This window comes from Lampetra fluviatilis, chromosome 15 (assembly GCF_964198595.1).
Source record: "Lampetra fluviatilis chromosome 15, kcLamFluv1.1, whole genome shotgun sequence".
NCBI classification, from domain to species: domain Eukaryota; kingdom Metazoa; phylum Chordata; class Hyperoartia; order Petromyzontiformes; family Petromyzontidae; genus Lampetra; species Lampetra fluviatilis.
Genome location: NC_136289.1, coordinates 8,817,053 through 8,834,156, shown reverse-complemented (window position 1 = coordinate 8,834,156; position 17,104 = coordinate 8,817,053). Strand labels below are relative to the sequence as shown.

General features: G+C 53.4%; 1 protein-coding gene across 10 annotated transcripts in view; it reads left to right on the top strand.

Moving 5' to 3' along the window:
• The first annotated feature begins 4,250 nt into the window (after window positions 1–4,250).
• SLC46A3 (solute carrier family 46 member 3) overlaps window positions 4,251–17,104 on the top strand; it is a 34,345-nt gene continuing 21,491 nt past the window's right edge. For 2 of the 10 annotated variants that reach the window (XM_078863138.1, XM_078863132.1), the window contains exons 1-2: window positions 4,259–4,311; window positions 6,187–6,267. The gene's annotated coding sequence lies outside the window, so the exon portion shown is untranslated. The other 8 variants (XM_078863135.1, XM_078863131.1, XM_078863137.1 and 5 more) reach the window with 8 other exon arrangements.

The window sequence follows — 17,104 nt, the reverse complement described above, 5'->3', positions numbered from 1 at the left end:
CTGTGCTCGTGCACCGCTGCCAACGCAGCATCGCCGCCAAATAATGCTTACTAATGAACGCATTGAGTGCACGTTTCACTCTGCAATCGTTGCGTACGTTTTGGCTGCTGCTGTTTTTGCATCAGCCCCAGTCCCGCAAGCTTCCGTTCAGCGCGGTTGGCTACGTACGGTGAGAAAGAAGTTCAACGTACGTCAATTCCACCATCACCCACCTTGTGCCGGATTATCCTAGGAGCAAAAGGAGCTACATATGCTACGAGCCCCGTACTTTTAACGGCCCCGCACTCAATGCTTTGAAGTTTTCAATTCACGCACCGCTGTTTTTGGAATAATAATAATTTAAAAGTGCGTGATGCGCCACGTCACTGCTCAAATTGGCCCCCAGCACGTGCTTGCTGCTGCTGTTTTTATTATTTAATTGCATGAGCCTTCTCGTGTGGGAGGAGCGCGACTCACGCCCCCTCCACTCTTCCTCCACCGCCGTCGATCCCCCCCCCGCCCGAGCTAGCGCCCTCTCGGCAGAGGTCGCAACCGGGTACCCGATACCCGGCTACCCGGCCGGGGGGTACGGGTAGCCGTTTGCGACCCTGGTGCGGCCCGGTACGGGTACGGGTAGGCCGTGAGTCACTGGTGAGTAGCCGTTTGTCACTCATTTCGGGTAGGGTACGGGTAGAGAACGGCTACCCGTACCCGGCCGGGTACGGGTACCCATTTGCGACCCTGGTGCGGCCGGGTACGGGTAAGGAATCAAACCCCGTTTGCGACCTCTGCCTCTCGGAGGGCCGTAGCCAAATTGCTGGCTCGCCGCCGCCCGGGGTTATTCCACACACGCCTGCGGACACCACCACTGACGTGTAGTGGGTTAAATTCAGGCGCACACTGGAACTTTGTAGGCAACACTATTTATTAGCTAAACACAACGGGTAACTCTTAACATTAACAGGATAACGACAGAGGGTGGTGGTAACCACCGTTCCTAACTTAGCTAACACACCGGGATACAGTGATCCCTCGTTTATCGCGGTTAATGGGGACCGGAACCCCTCGCGATAGGTGAAAATCCGCGAAGTAGGATTGGCCCCCTAGGAATTTCCGTATATGTGTGTGTGGGTACCAGAATGTTTAAAATATGTATATTTATACTTTATATATTTTACTTAAATCTATTTAATTATAAAACCTTAATATTATACATTCACTCTCTCTCATACGATACGTAGTATGGTGTTCTACACTCACCAATGACAGTAGTATCTTGAGACTTGACTCCAGTAATGACGACGATGACAATGACGATGACGACGATGACAGACCTGTGCAGTTCGATGAATGTGATGATGAATGATGATGATGATGGTGTTACTGCACAGGTATAATGAGGCCTTTAAATCAGTTCGAAAAATCCGCGATGCACTGAGGCCGCGAAACTTGAACCGCGAAGTGGCGAGGGATTACTGTACTACATTCCTGGACCCGAGACCGAGGATCGTAGATGGTGGCTTCATCCCAGAGTTGACCCAGCAGAACAGCCCAGCCACGCCGCCCTTCCCGATCCTTCGGGAAGGCCCGAGCCCCCAACCACGTGACCCCCCTGGCCCCCCTTTATCACGTGTCCTGTTGGGTTCACGCAGAGTGTCACGGCCCGACACGACCCCCGTGACACCTGCCTACAGCCCCAATACCGAGCCAATACAGTAGTGTCATTCTACTACACTACAGATGCTGACGCGGCGGCGCGAACACGCGCACCCCTGCAGGCGATTATCTCAACGAGTGCTCGTGCTGCGGCTCTGCCCCTCACTCTCGCCGCGCGTCTGCCCACGAAGCCGCTCCACACACGAATCACAGACACTGCCACCGATGATGCTCCGTGCTAACATTTATTCACGGCGCAAACCCTGCACTGCCCGGAGGGAATATTCTGCGAGCACAGCCTAGCCTACTGTTATCCAAGTCCCCCAACACTCACACGCCCAATCACGTACCTCGCGGCTGTACTCACGGCGTAGCACGGACGCTGTGAGAGTCGGAGGGAGGATGACGAAAGAACCTCGCCTATCGCTGCCTCGTAGCGGCACTCGCTGGCATCACGCGGATGCTGCGAGTGGCTCGAGGAGGCAGAGTGGGGGAGAGTCTTGGTGACCAAGCTGTTGAAGATGAGATCTCCTCTGAACGGTTTTTGGCTCCCCATTTTATGCCGCTTGACTTAAAAAATCCAGGGTTACGTTATCCCGCGCAGCCAATCGTGCTCCGACCTGTGATTTTCGCCCGTTTTTCTTTCATTAAATGGGCCGTTACGATGGTTACTTTTGCTACCTATTGTCTATGCACCCGTACTCATTGATTTCTGACTCAACCTGTTTCATCTGGAAGTACGTCCGGCTGGCGAACACACACCCTGCCCGTGTGTGCATTCGGTCTGTGGCGCTGGGATCCCCTGACCTCATTGTCTGCTCTGCTCGCTTAATATTTCGCCCCAGCGCAACTCCCCGATGTTGTGCATGACTCATTGCGGCTGGCCCGGTGAACTTTTGTGCGCCTATACAACTTTAAGCCAATTTATGGTGGCACCGCAATATGACTTGTCCTGCGATGGTAGGCCAATCTCCTGGCACCGGGAAACCGTGGGACTTTCCCTCTAAGGACCCTTCGGATTAAAACCCGTTGTGCTAGGCAATCCCCCGCTGGAACACTACGTGTGTGCGCTGCGTGCGTGTGTGTGTGCTCAGGGTCGGGGCCAGGGGGGAGTCACGGCGCTTGCGTAGTTGCTCTGTGTCACGTAGCACCACACTTGCCCCCTGTACAGCTATTGAAAGCGGTCCGGGAGAAACCCGATTCAATCCACTAGTGGAATTACGGGCAAAATTGCAGTGGTTTTTGGAAACTGAATTGAATAATGAAAAGTGACATGCCAGTTGGCTCACAGCGGTTGTCATTGCAGGGTACAGTATATTCCCTGGTATGATACGAAACGGGAACGTTCATGGGGGAAGTGGAAGGATATCTTAAAATAGCACTCAGAATCACGGGGAGGCCAATTTTTTTAATGTGGCTGAAATTAGATGAGCAACGCGCATAGATAAAGGTGGTATAGACATTTGAGAGAACACTTAAAACGTATGTTTTGGTAGCCAATACCGTACACTGATCCATATTTGTTTTTTCTGATGAGGCCAAGTTTTTTTAAACACCCCTCCCCGAAAAAAATCGATCATTGAATATGAAGATATGTAAATGCTCCTAGGCAGGGGGATTGGGGCGCATCCTTCTTTATTAATTATTAACTTCTACTAACTATTTTTGTTTTACCAGGTAAAGCTCTTTTTCAGAAGCGATGTGACCGCAAATGATAGAGCAACGAAGTGGCTTATCACGTGGAAATGTATAGCAGCCTCTAAACTCTAAACGCACGTTTCTAAATATGGAAAGAAAAACTGGAGGACCCGGAGAAAAATCCCACGCGACCACGGGATTGAACCCACAACCTCCTGTATACCACGCGAGGTAGTTAACATCTCGCCATCGTGGCACCCCCAATATTGGTTAGAGTTAGACAATTGCCTCTGCTCCTTATGATGATGATGATGATGGAAAAGTATTCACCCAGCAGTGGATAGACCATAGCTGCTGATCATGACCAATAACAACAGCAACACGAGGACAGTGGAGACGTTCAATATTCATAGACATCATGCTGCTATATTATTTGGGTCTTTCGGTAAAGTCACGTAGATATATTTCGATTTAAAGCTTTCGTGACTGCAGGGATTCATCTTCTTGGTTCTTTCGGTAAAGTCACGTAGAAGGGAAGTAATAAAATAATAAAAATAAAACATAATAAAATAATATATTATTTTAGATAGGTTCAAATTAATAAAAAAATAATTTGAACCCAGCAATCACTCTTATCGGCTACTCTGTGGTTATTATGCATATAGCAGAGAGCGGCCTCCACTAACTCTCCGCGCGTGAGTGAGCACGTGTAGTGGTCAACCCAGTGACGATTTTCTGAACCGGTTCTGGGTCTCCCCTGGGTGAACTCAGCCTTAAATAGGTTACCCGGTCCGGTGTGTAAACATCGCCACTGGGGGGGAGACAAAGGCGGCCGGGCGTGTGCCGTGCAGTGCCGGCCTTCATATGTAAATTGCTCGCTAACAGCACTTGCCCCGACAGTATGTTGCAGGCTACGCGGGGGATCTTTGTCTTTGGTGGTGACTGTGGTGGTGGGGGGGAGTAAAGGGGGGGGGGGTTAAGTCACGTGACATCGCCGTGCTTCACCATTCCCGGGGTCGTGAGCAACCGAGACTGGAGGTACGGGCGCTGTGTGTGTGGTGTGTGTGTGCTGTGTGTGGTGTGTGCTGTGTGTGGTGTGTGTGTGTGCTGTGTGTGGTGTGTGTTGTTAGTGTGTGCTGTGTGTGGTGTGTGTGTGTGTTGTTAGTGTGTGCTGTGTGTGGTGTGTGTGTGTTGTTAGTGTGTGCTGTGTGTGGTGTGTGTGTGTGTTGTTAGTGTGTGGTGTGTGTGTGTGTTGTTAGTGTGTGTGTGTGGTGTGTGTGTGCTGTGTGTGTGTGCTGTGTGTGGTGTGTGTGTGTGTTGTTAGTGTGTGCCGTGTGTGGTGTGTGCCGTGTGTGGTGTGTGTGTGTGCTGTGTGTGCTGTGTGTGTGTGCTGTGTGTGGTGTGTGTGTGTGTTGTTAGTGTGTGCGGTGTGTGGTGTGTGTGTGTTGTTAGTGTGTGCGGTGTGTGTGTGTTGTGTGTGTTGTGCGTGAGTGTTGTGTGTGAGTGTTGTGTGTGTGGTGTGTGCTGTGTGTGCTGTGTGTGTGTGTGGTGTGTGTTGTTAGTGTGTGCTGTGTGTGGTGTGTGTGGTGTGTGTTGTGTGTTGTGCGTGTGTGTTGTGCGTGAGTGTTGTGTGTGAGTGTTGTGTAAGTGCTGCGTGTGTGTGGTGTGCTGTGTGTGTGCTGTGTGTGTTGTGCGTGAGTGTTGTGTAAGTGCTGTGTGTGTGTTGTGTGTGAGTGTTGTGTAAGTGCTGTGTGTGTGTGAGTGTTGTGTAAGTGCTGTGTGTGTGTGGTGTGTGTGTTGTGTGTGTGGTGTGTGCTGTGTGTGTGTGTGGTGTGTGTGTTGTGTGTGTGGTGTGTGCTGTGTGTGTGTGTGCTGTGTGCGTTGTGTTGTGTGTGGTGTGTGCTGTGTGTGTGTGCTGCGTGTGTGTGTTGTGTGTGAGTGTTGTGCGCGTGTGTTGTGTGTGAGGGTTGTATGTGTGTGTTGTGCGTGTGTGTGTGTTGTGTGTGTGCTGTGTGTGTTGTGTGCGAGTGTGTGTTGTGAGTGTGTGTGTGTTGTGAGTGTTGTGTAAGTTGTGTGTGAGTGTTGTGTAAGTGGTGTGTGTGTGTTGTGTAAGTGGTGTGTGTGTTTTGTGTGTTGTGTTTAGTGTGTGTGAGTGTTGCGTTTGTGTTGTGTGTGGTGTGTGTGAGTGTTGTGTGTTGTGTGTAAGTGGTGTGTGTGTGTTGTGAGTGTTGTGTAAGTGGTGTGTGAGTGTGTTGTGTGTAAGTGGTATGTGAGTGTGTTGTGTGTGAGTAGTGTGTAAGTAGTGTGTGTGTGTTGTGTGTGTGTGTGTGTTGTGTGTGTGTGTGTTGTGTGTGAGTGTGTGTTGTGTGTGAGTGTGTGTGAGTGTGTGTTGTGTGTGAGTGTGTGTTGTGTGTGAGTGTGTGTGAGTGTGTGTTGTGTGTGAGTGTGTGTTGTGTGTGAGTGTGTGTGAGTGTGTGTTGTGTGTGAGTGTGTGTTGTGTGTAAGTGGTATGTGAGTGTGTTGTGTGTGAGTAGTGTGTAAGTAGTGTGTGGTGTGTGTTGTGTGCGAGTGTGTGTTGTGTGTGAGTGTGTGTGAGTGTGTGTTGTGTGTGAGTGTGTGTTGTGTGTGAGTGTGTGTGAGTGTGTGTTGTGTGTGAGTGTGTGTTGTGTGTGAGTGTGTGTGAGTGTGTGTTGTGTGCGAGTGTGTGTGTTGTGTGTGAGTAGTGTGTAAGTGTTGTGAGTGTTGTGTAAGTGTTGTGAGTGTGTGTTGTATCTGTGTGTGTGTGTTGTGAGTGAGTGTTTGTGTCGGGGGAGCGGTGGTGTCGTGGCGATCGGCGGGCCGCGGTGGCACGAGTTCAATCCCCGCACACGGCCAACACCGGTAACGATCATCTCTGAACCGCTCCTTGTCCAGATCGAGTAAACATCGCCACTGGGGAGACAAAGGCGGCCGGGCGTGGTGTGGTGCTGGTCACCCCCCCCCCCCACTTCATAGGTGCTACTCGCTCACAGCACTTCTGTCCACGCTATACGGGGAAGATCCTGAGTCTTGTATTTCATCGTTACCATTGTGCGCGGCTGTCATCACGACCGCAATCGATCGGCTGACTCCGGCATCGACTCGGATCGATCATCAGCAGGAGTGGAGGGAGTGATTGTCGCAGACTCAACAGTATCGCCGGTGATCATCATCTGGGGGGTCATCATCGTCATCATCAATGCGCAGGCTCCATCTGCACGTGGCTTGTACGATCCTAGATTGCACACACACACATGCCTTCATTCAGCGGTGGATTGATCATGGCTGAAGGATAGTGAGTGTGTGTGTGCGTGCGTGTGTGTGTGTTCTTTGTGTGTGTGCGTGTTCTTTGTTCGTGTGGAGCGGTGGTGCAGCGGTTAGCGCTACGCGGCGCAACGAATTCGGCGACCCGGCTTCGATTTCCCGCTTCACGGCCAACAACCACCGGTGACGATTATCAGAACCGGTTCCTGGGCCTCCCCTAGGTCGACTCAGCCTCAAAATGAGTACCTGGTACGATGTGTAAACATTCGTCAGCGGGGAGACAAACGCGGCCGGGCGTGGTGTTGGTCACCCACCCCTTTGTGTGCCGTGCCGGCCTACATAGGTGCTCGCTAACAGCACTTGCCCCAACAGTCTGTTACAGGCTATACGGGGGGTCTTTGTCTTTGTTGTTTTGTTCATGCGAACGCGGTTTGATTGTAAACAAACGAGGTTCCAAACAAAGAGTGGACGCTCGCTGAACCAAAAGACAAAGGTTCCACCCCACCCCACCCCCGTGTAGCCTCTACAGAGTGTTGGGGCAAGTGCTGTTAGCGAGCACCGACTGTCAAACCACACGGTTTATCCCGCATACTTGGAAAGGGAATTTTAGTTTTCAGGTCCATACGGCGTACAGCCGTTTTCAATACGGGAAAAACCTTTTTTTTTATCGATTTGTGTGTTTATCCTATGTGATGGGACTTTGTTTGATGAACGTTGAGATGTGTAAGGGGCACGGGGTGACCAATAAGATCTGAATTGGTCTGTAAATAAGGTAGGGCAGTGACAAGGGGTTGATAGGTATGGAATTAATTTTGACTTATAACTTTCGTGACTGCAGGAATTCATATTCTTGGTTCTTTCGGTAAAGTCACGTAGATAGAAAATACAATAAAACAATTAAATACAATTTAAAATTAAAGTAATAAATAGAAAATAATTAAATCAAATTACTAGCGACGTTTCAAACACACAGAGAGACGTCTCGTTACCAGTCTTCACAATGCAGGCCCGTGCATGACGCGTTGCGTGCAATTTTAAATCCACGTACACCCACATCTCTTTGCGACTGCATTTCTGGATGAAGAACTTCCCCGTACCGTGTCGGACATGGGTGTCGTTTCTCAAACGAACTTCGCCACGTCGAGATTGTAGACTACTCGTTATTTCGACCACTGTAAGCTGCAAACACTCATGCAGCAACTCATGCAGCGACTCCTGTAGCGTTAGAAGACTCCCTGCCTACCCCGTGCCCTGCTCTGTCATTAAATATCCTCAACCAGTTCCACCATCCTCGGTCAATTCACAATTATCGAATCCACCCATCAACTAACTGTACACTTTAAATTTCGATTTAAAGCTTTCGTGACTGCAGGGATTCATATTCTTGGTTCTTTCGGTAAAGTCACGTAGAAGGGAAATAATAAAAATTACATACAAATATTTATTTTTACTAATGTTTTATTTTTATTATTTTATTATTTCCCTTCTACGTGACTTTACCAAAAGAACCAAGAATATAACTCTTCACTTGTTGCTCCATTACGTATTTGGTGGCAGACTACACCCACCCTCCACCAGCCCCACACAATTATAGCAATCACAGCTTTGATATTACATCTCGACATCTATTTGACCATACTTCACCACACTCGTCTGTCTATGTTGGTGCAGGTGTAGTGGTGGTATTGACGTGCGCCGACTGTGACAGTGATGGATCACGGGGCGGCGCGGGGTGCGGGGTTGGGCACGCGTTGTGGGCGTGGTGTGGACGCGCGCGCCGGGAGTGACAGATGACGAGGCGGCGCGGAGTGAGTGGTGAGGCACGATGAGATGTGGGAAAAGAGGATCGTAGCCAGCGCCCGGCGATTGGTCGAATAAGTGGGTGCTCGCAGCGACGTCCGCAGGTGGGGTATAAAGGGGGACGCGCGAGAGCACTCGGGGAGAGTTACCCAGTTGAAGACCCGAAGACGGAGCTGAAGACCTAGTGAAGCCGAGTAGCTCAGTGGCGTTAGTCGCCGAGTAGCTAAGTGGATGTTGGTCATCCGAGTAGCTCAGTGGGCGTTAGTCGCCAAGTAGCTAAGTGGGTGTTTGTCACCCGAGTACTAAGTGGATGTTGGTCATCCGAGTAGCTCAGTGGCGTTAGTCGCCAAGTAGCTAAGAGGATGTTGGTCATCCGAGTAGCTCAGTGGGCGTTAGTCGCCAAGTAGCTAAGTGGGTGTTTGTCACCCGAGTACTAAGTGGATGTTGGTCATCCGAGTAACTCAGTGGGCGTTAGTCGCCAAGTAGCTAAGAGGATGTTGGTCATCCGAGTAGCTCAGTGGGCGTTAGTCGCCAAGTAGCTAAGTGGGTGTTTGTCACCCGAGTACTAAGTGGATGTTGGTCATCCGAGTAACTCAGTGGGCGTTAGTCGCCAAGTAGCTAAGTGGGTGTTTGTCACCCGAGTACTAAGTGGATGTTGGTCATCCGAGTAGCTCAGTGGGCGTTAGTCGCCAAGTAGCTAAGTGGGTGTTTGTCACCCGAGATACAAAGTAGGTGTTAGTCACCTGTAACCAAGTTTGATAAAATAAAGAGTGTGTTACCCGTGAAGTCGTCTCCCGTGGAGTTACTACATTACAACTGGCGTCAGAAGTAAACCTGTCTTCAAGAAGTATGGACACAAGGAAGACTACCCGTACCCACGAGCGAGGTCGGGATGACGACGGCGTACCGGGGACACCGACCTCGGGAGTAGAGGACGAGGAGTTGCCGCCGATGCAGCACTTCGCGGTGATGGCCGACGCTCCGCTTGCCTCCGACACCGGCCTCCAGGACGCGCACGCCCGCTTGGCGGAGTTGCTACTCGCCGCCGCCGCTGTCTTGGCCGACATCTCCGTTCCGGCGAGCGGAAAAACGGCTGCGGGGGTCGTGGAGGAAGCGACGGTGGAGGATTCCCGCCAAAGGGCGCTTCGCGCCAAAAGCCTGGAAGTTGCCGCCGTTTTTGGGGGGCCGCCACCGATTGGCGGGAAAGACGGACGCCACGTGGCCGGACACCTCCGCGCAGCGCAGCCCACGTCATCGGCGCGCGCCGGAGCCCTCCATTTTGCGCCTGACAACCGAGCCGACATTTTACACAACTCCAGCGGAGCGCGGGAAAATCTCTCCGACGTCGACGACGATCGGGTCCTCCAGCAAAGATTGCCCGCGCTGTCGGCGTTCAAGGCGGATGGGGGCGACTGGGGAGCCTTCCAACGAAGGTTCCTCGCTCATCAGGAGATGTCGGGGTGGTCCGACACCACTGCCCTGCGTGCGTTGCCAGCGATGCTTGACGACGACGCGCTTGCAGCCTTCACATCTGCTGCAAGGTCGTCCCGCTCTACGCTCCAGGCCGCACTACACCTGATGGCGAAGGTGTTCGGGCCGCCCTCCACGTGCCGCCACCAGTTCTACGATCGGCGGAAGGTGGCTGGGGAAACGACGCTAGCCTACCGCACGGCACTGCTCGCCTTGGCGGACGCGGCTTTTCCCCGCATGGATAAGGAGGGGAAGGACGCCATGGTGACGGAGCAGCTGCTGGTGTTGGCCCACGAGTTGGGGGTCCCCATCAACGTGGCAGACGAGATGGAGATCTGCTCCCTGGCGATCGCCACGAGCATTCACGCGTACGAGGTCCTCAAACGCAAGCCGGGGGTCGTCTGCAAATGGCCGGGGAATGCGGCACTGGCCGCCACGATCGCCGAACCTCAGCCAGCTGCGGTGCAGGAGCGGGGCTTCGCTGCATCGTGTCCGGGGGAGTGGAGAACGGGAGGTCGTTCGCCCACACGTTCGCCCCGCAAGCTGGAGCAACCGAAACCTACGACGTCCGTCGTCTGCTACAACTGCGGCCTTCGGGGTCACGTCGCAGCCGGGTGCCGGGCCCCGCGTCCGCGCGCCGCAGGACCACGTCGGGACGACGACCAGGGCCACAAGTCATCCCAACAAAACCCGGCAAGTCGCGGCACCTCACACGTTCGGTCCACAAACACGGCACATTCGGGTCGCCGCTTCGCGGTGGGGGGTTCGCGGCTGGGTGCCGGGGGTTCAATTCGGCGAGGGGGGTCCGTACGCGGCCCGCAAGCAGTCGAGTGGTCCGAATTGGCCCACAGGATCGTGGCTGCGTCAGCCGGGTCGTCCGTGGTAACGGGGTTCATTGACGGGGTTGAGGTCCGGGTGCTTGTTGACACGGGTGCGTCGGCCACCATCATCTCGGACCTTATTTATAACATTCTTCCCGTCCAAAGTAGACCCCTTCTGCCAGTAGACGTGCCATTTTATGCGGCGAATGGGGGATCCCTGGGGATCATCGGCCAGATTCGAGCGACTATTTGCATTGGGGACATTAAATTAGCGGGCCCTATTTTTGTATCATCATCGCTGGCCGTTCCCTGTTTGCTAGGTACGGACTTTTTGTCAAAAATGCCCATCAAAATTCTTATTGATCAGGCCTGCATAGAGCTCCCGTCAGGTCGGCGGGTTGCCTTCTTGTCGAGCCCTATCAAAGTGCGCACGGTTTGTGCGACGGTGCAGGCGCTGGCGACTCACACTGTACGGGTACCCCCGGGATCGCAAATGTTAGTACCCCTTCGGTTCAGGAAGCCACTCGAGGTGGGTGCGGAGGCACAGGGGGTGCTGTTGGGGCCGTCAAACAGAGCCAGTAAGGGCCTCGACTTAGCGGTTGCTCAAACCGTGGTGAGAGGGGACAGTGAGCCGTTCGTAATGGTCCTGAATACGGGGTCGCGGCCGGCCGTAATTGCGCAGGGAACGGTGCTGGCTCACGCCGCGCCGCTGCCCGTTGAGGAACGGCTCGTGGCTCAAGCAGATTTTACTGTCGAGTCGCATCCTCAAAGTGATGAGGGGACTGAGTGGTTGGACTCGCTGTGTGCGGGTTCTGCTAACTTGTCCGGGGTGCAATTGGGAGCATTGAGGGGTTTGCTCATCGAGTTTGCTGACGTGTTCAGCAAACATAAGTACGATATCGGCTGCACTGACCTGTTGCGCCACCACATAGCTACAGGGGACGCGGCCCCTATTCGTCAGAATCCCTTCCGGCTCAGCCCGGCCGAGAAGGAACATGTGCAATCGGCGGTTAATGATATGTTGGCGGCCGATATCATTTCGCCCTCTTCTAGTCCGTGGGGTGCTCCTATTGTCCTAGTAAAGAAACAGGACGGGTCCTTGCGGTTTTGTGTCGATTTCCGCCGCTTAAACAAAATCTCGATGGCGGATGCGTATCCGCTCCCCAGGATGGATGAGTCGCTGGATGCCTTGGCGGGAGCGCAGTTTTTTTCCACACTCGATCTGCTTTCTGGATTTTGGCAATTGCCACTCGATAACGAGTCTAAACCTAAAACTGCTTTCCGGACACCTGGGGGCCTTTTTGAATTCAACCGTTTGCCCATGGGCTTACATTCCGCTCCCGCCACGTTCCAGAGACTCATGGAATTGGTTTTGTCGGGCCTCCAATGGGATACCTGTTTGATTTATCTTGACGATATTATCGTCTTTAGTCGGACTTTCGAGGAGCACCTCCAGCGACTGAGAGCGGTGTTCCTCAGGATGCGTTCCGCTAAGCTAAAATTTAAACCGGCTAAATGTTTTCTGCTTCGGGAATCGGTCAGGTATTTGGGCCATATCGTGAGTCGTTCAGGGATCTCGACGGACCCTGCTAAGACGCATTGCGTCAGCTCATGGCCAATGCCAACCTCGGTCACGGAGGTTCGTAGTTTCATTGGTTTTGCCTCCTATTACCGTCGTTTTGTCAAGCAATTTGCCACCATAGCCAAGCCCCTGCACGCTTTGACGGCTAAGGGTGTGAGGTTTCACTGGGGGGCAGTGGAGGAGGATGCGTTCTGCTCCCTCCGTGACGCTTTGGTGCAGGCTCCCCCCTTGTGTTACCCCGATTTCACACAACCGTTTTTGCTTGACACGGACGCCAGCAATACGGGTATCGGGGGGGTGCTCTCACAGTTGGTCGGGGGGGTTGAACGGGTGGTCGCCTACGGTAGTAGGGTTCTTTCCCCCGCAGAACAACGCTATTGCGTAACTCGTCGTGAATTGTTAGCCATTGTGTTTTTTACACAGCAATTCAGGCCGTATCTTTACGGCCGTCATTTTACGGTCCGGACGGACCATGCGGCTCTACAATACGCTATGCGCGTGGCGCGGCCATCGGGCCAATTGTCCCGATGGTTGGAGGTCCTTCAAGACTACCAATTCACGACGATTTACCGCAAGGGGTTGGGGCACTCAAACGCGGACGCCTTGTCGCGGTTGCCGCCGTGCACGGACTGCACATGTTTGTTGGGATCAGCGCGGTACAAACCCCCGGTCGCCGGCACCCCGGGAGTTGCGCTCGCCGCCACTGACACCCCGGGAGAGGACGCCCCCACGGGGAGGGATTCGCTGTTGTCGTTGCCCCTCATTGAGTGGGGCCGCCTCCAGATGTCCGACAGCTCCCTACTTACGCTGCGTCGGAAAGTTGGCGCTCCCGAACAAGGGGAGGCGCGGGTCGGTTCCTGGGTGTGCAGACAGGGCCTGTTGATGAGGTGGGACAACATGTCCCGGCGTCACGTGCTCGTGGTGCCTGTTGCTATGCGGGGTAGGGTTGTTCTGGCAGCTCATGAACGGCTCATGCATCTGGGTTTTCACAAAACGCTCGCCCTAATCCAGCGAGACTATTATTGGCCGGGGATGGGTAACGACGTGGCGAATATTCTTAAGGGATGCGTAGGGTGCGCCAAAAGGAAACCGCCACCATTGGCAGCTAATCCACCGCTGCAATCCATTCAGGTTTCGCGTATAAACGAATTGGTAGCGTTGGACATCTTGGGGCCCTTTCCGGTTACACCAAGGGGAAATAGGTTCCTGCTGGTTGGCGTGGAATACTTCACCCGATGGCCTATGGCATGGCCGCTCGCCAACCAGTCGGCTGCGGCGGTGGCGGACGCCTTTGTCCAGGGTTATGTGTTGGACAAGGGCGCCCCCGAACGCTTGCTGACGGATCAAGGGAAGAATTTTTCGAGCGTTTTGTTGCGCGAGGTGTGCGACCTGTTGGGTACAAAGAAAGTGCGTACTTCCCCCTACCACCCGCAGACTGACGGGATGGTTGAGCGTCTGAACAGAACGATTACGTCTATGTTGTGCCAACAGGTCTGCGACGATCAGGTTGATTGGGACTTACAGGTGCCGGGGGTACTCGCGGCCTATCGAATGGCCCCTCATGCGGCGACGGGGTTTTCCCCATTTTTTCTTATGTATGGGCGGGAGGCCGATCCGGCCATGGACGTCCAACTGGGGATTTCCCAGCCACGTGCAAAATCTAAATTGGCAGACCACATCAAATTTAATATCGCCAAATTGACTGAAGCGCGGGAGGGGGCAAGGTTGAATTCGCGGTCGCGGCAAATTGCAAACGAGAAATTGCATGAGCGGAGGGTGCATACGCATGATTGGAAACCAGGCGATAAGGCCTGGCTGCATTGTCCACATGCACCGTTGGCTACGTCCCCCAAGTTGTTGAGACCTTGGAGGGGACCGGTGGAAATTGTGCGGGTTGCACGGCCCCAGAGTATACAGATTAAATGGGGGAAACGCCGTTGGTATGTGCACCCCTCCCGACTGAAGCCCTATGCGGCACCGTGTGACCCCGTTCTGTGCCGTGACGACCGGGCGTGTGATGTGACCGTCGACTCGGGGAGGGAGGTGTCGCAGGCTGATCCTCACGTGTCTCCACCTGACCCACCCCCAGGTGCCTCGGGCTTGACGGCTGCTGACCGTCGAGAGCCTGAACCCCGGGGCACGCACGAGTCCTCGATGCCTGGCCGATGTCTTCCTGAACCGCCGGCACCACCGGACGTTCAACCGCGTCTGGTGCCGTACGACGGACCGGCAAGGCGGACTCGGGCTAGGTCTCAACAATTTTCATGAGGACGGTTTTTTTTGTGCTCTACACCGAGCTCGCCCGGTGTTCCCCTCTGCCGGGGTAATGTCCCGTTGTAGGGACGCTCGGAAGAAAAGGGGACACTGCACGAGTCGAAAGAAAAAAAAAAAATGTTCCATTTATTTTTTTTGTATACACATTGCTATTGTCACTCGCCGGTTTGTATATATTGTTCTATTGTCGCGGTGGCATTGGTTGAGGGTTGCAGATGGTGGTGTTCGCGTCGTGTTGTGTTGTTAGCTTAGTTGTTGTTCTTGTTGTTGTGTTGTGTTACGGGGCACACAGGGAGGGTTTGTATATTTTTGTAGCAGCCGGGGCGGCTGCGAGCTATGTGGTAGGGGGTGATGTAGTGGTGGTATTGACGTGCGCCGACTGTGACAGTGATGGATCACGGGGCGGCGCGGGGTGCGGGGTTGGGCACGCGTTGTGGGCGTGGTGTGGACGCGCGCGCCGGGAGTGACAGATGACGAGGCGGCGCGGAGTGAGTGGTGAGGCACGATGAGATGTGGGAAAAGAGGATCGTAGCCAGCGCCCGGCGATTGGTCGAATAAGTGGGTGCTCGCAGCGACGTCCGCAGGTGGGGTATAAAGGGGGACGCGCGAGAGCACTCGGGGAGAGTTACCCAGTTGAAGACCCGAAGACGGAGCTGAAGACCTAGTGAAGCCGAGTAGCTCAGTGGCGTTAGTCGCCGAGTAGCTAAGTGGATGTTGGTCATCCGAGTAGCTCAGTGGGCGTTAGTCGCCAAGTAGCTAAGTGGGTGTTTGTCACCCGAGTACTAAGTGGATGTTGGTCATCCGAGTAGCTCAGTGGCGTTAGTCGCCAAGTAGCTAAGAGGATGTTGGTCATCCGAGTAGCTCAGTGGGCGTTAGTCGCCAAGTAGCTAAGTGGGTGTTTGTCACCCGAGTACTAAGTGGATGTTGGTCATCCGAGTAACTCAGTGGGCGTTAGTCGCCAAGTAGCTAAGAGGATGTTGGTCATCCGAGTAGCTCAGTGGGCGTTAGTCGCCAAGTAGCTAAGTGGGTGTTTGTCACCCGAGTACTAAGTGGATGTTGGTCATCCGAGTAACTCAGTGGGCGTTAGTCGCCAAGTAGCTAAGTGGGTGTTTGTCACCCGAGTACTAAGTGGATGTTGGTCATCCGAGTAGCTCAGTGGGCGTTAGTCGCCAAGTAGCTAAGTGGGTGTTTGTCACCCGAGATACAAAGTAGGTGTTAGTCACCTGTAACCAAGTTTGATAAAATAAAGAGTGTGTTACCCGTGAAGTCGTCTCCCGTGGAGTTACTACATTACACAGGGATTGGAGGAGGGTGGGTGGCCACAGGACCGGTGCAATACATCTCTCGACAGGATCGAGTATAGGTGGGACCCCTTTAAACCACAGGCATGTGTGGTTAATGCAGACTCGATGCCTTTGTAATTAGTGTCTGTCTGGAACATGCTAACACTGGTATTTAAGCCATGAAGGGTAAATAAGTCCTTTTCCATCATTCAATATCAGATTGTCAATTTAATTACATTTCAGGTGAGGTTATACTGTGTATCAAAACAACCACGCATTGTGAGTTATCGCGTTTAGTTGTTGTTCCTAAAGCCCCTTTTACCCACTCTTGTTCTCATGCGTGTTGCATCTCGCTCACTGGAACACAAAAGTTGTCGTCGTGACGACCCATACGCGTCTCGATCAGACAGACCACACCTCCGCGGTGTACACACACACAGACGCAGACGTAACGCACGTGCATCACCTTACGTAACCGCAGCGTTTAAACGCGTCAACGTTCGCCCCGAAGGGATTTGACACCCCGATTGCCAGCTTGTTAGGTAAAATCCTGACGTCAATTCGCAATTACCTGGTACAGTATCTGGAGTAAGCGCTTCTGTCGGTGCGCTGCCGAATGAGGGCTACCGCGCGCCGTCCGTGTCAATCGCGGGGATTGTTTGATCGAAACTTCTCCACGCTGGTGGATGCGGGTTGTGGTTTAAAGATCAGAAGGAGGAAAGCTGAGAGACGTGGGAGCATGCGAGTGTGTGTGTACACCATCGTGTCTGTACACCATTGTGTGTACAGACACGCTGTTGTGGGGCGCGGTAGTGGAGCGATTAGCGCGGCGCTGCGCTATGGACCCGGCGACGACCCGAGTTCGATTCCCGCTCACGGCCAACACGAGTGACGATTATCTGAACCTGTCCTGGGCCTCCACTAGGTCGACTCGGCCTCAAATAAGTCCCTGGTGCAGTGTGTAAATTCGTCGCCACTGGGGAGACAAAGGCGGCCTGGCGTGGTGCTGGCCACCCACCCCCTCGTGTGCCGTGCCGGCCTTCATAGGTGCTCGCTAACAGCACTTGCCCCGCCAGTCTGTGCAGGCTAATGAGGCTATACGGGGATCTTTGACTGTTTATGTAGTCGCTTGTATAACAGGGGTGAAATGTGTGTCATCAGTACGAACTAATGTCTATCTAAATGTATCTATCTCTGTACGGATCTCTAATTCACTCAAACAAATACGATAAGGTCCAACAGTCGATGCCTACATGGGCCTTCCAAGCATTGTAAACATGCCAACGTTGGATCAACGTTGGGTCAACGTTGGCATCTTG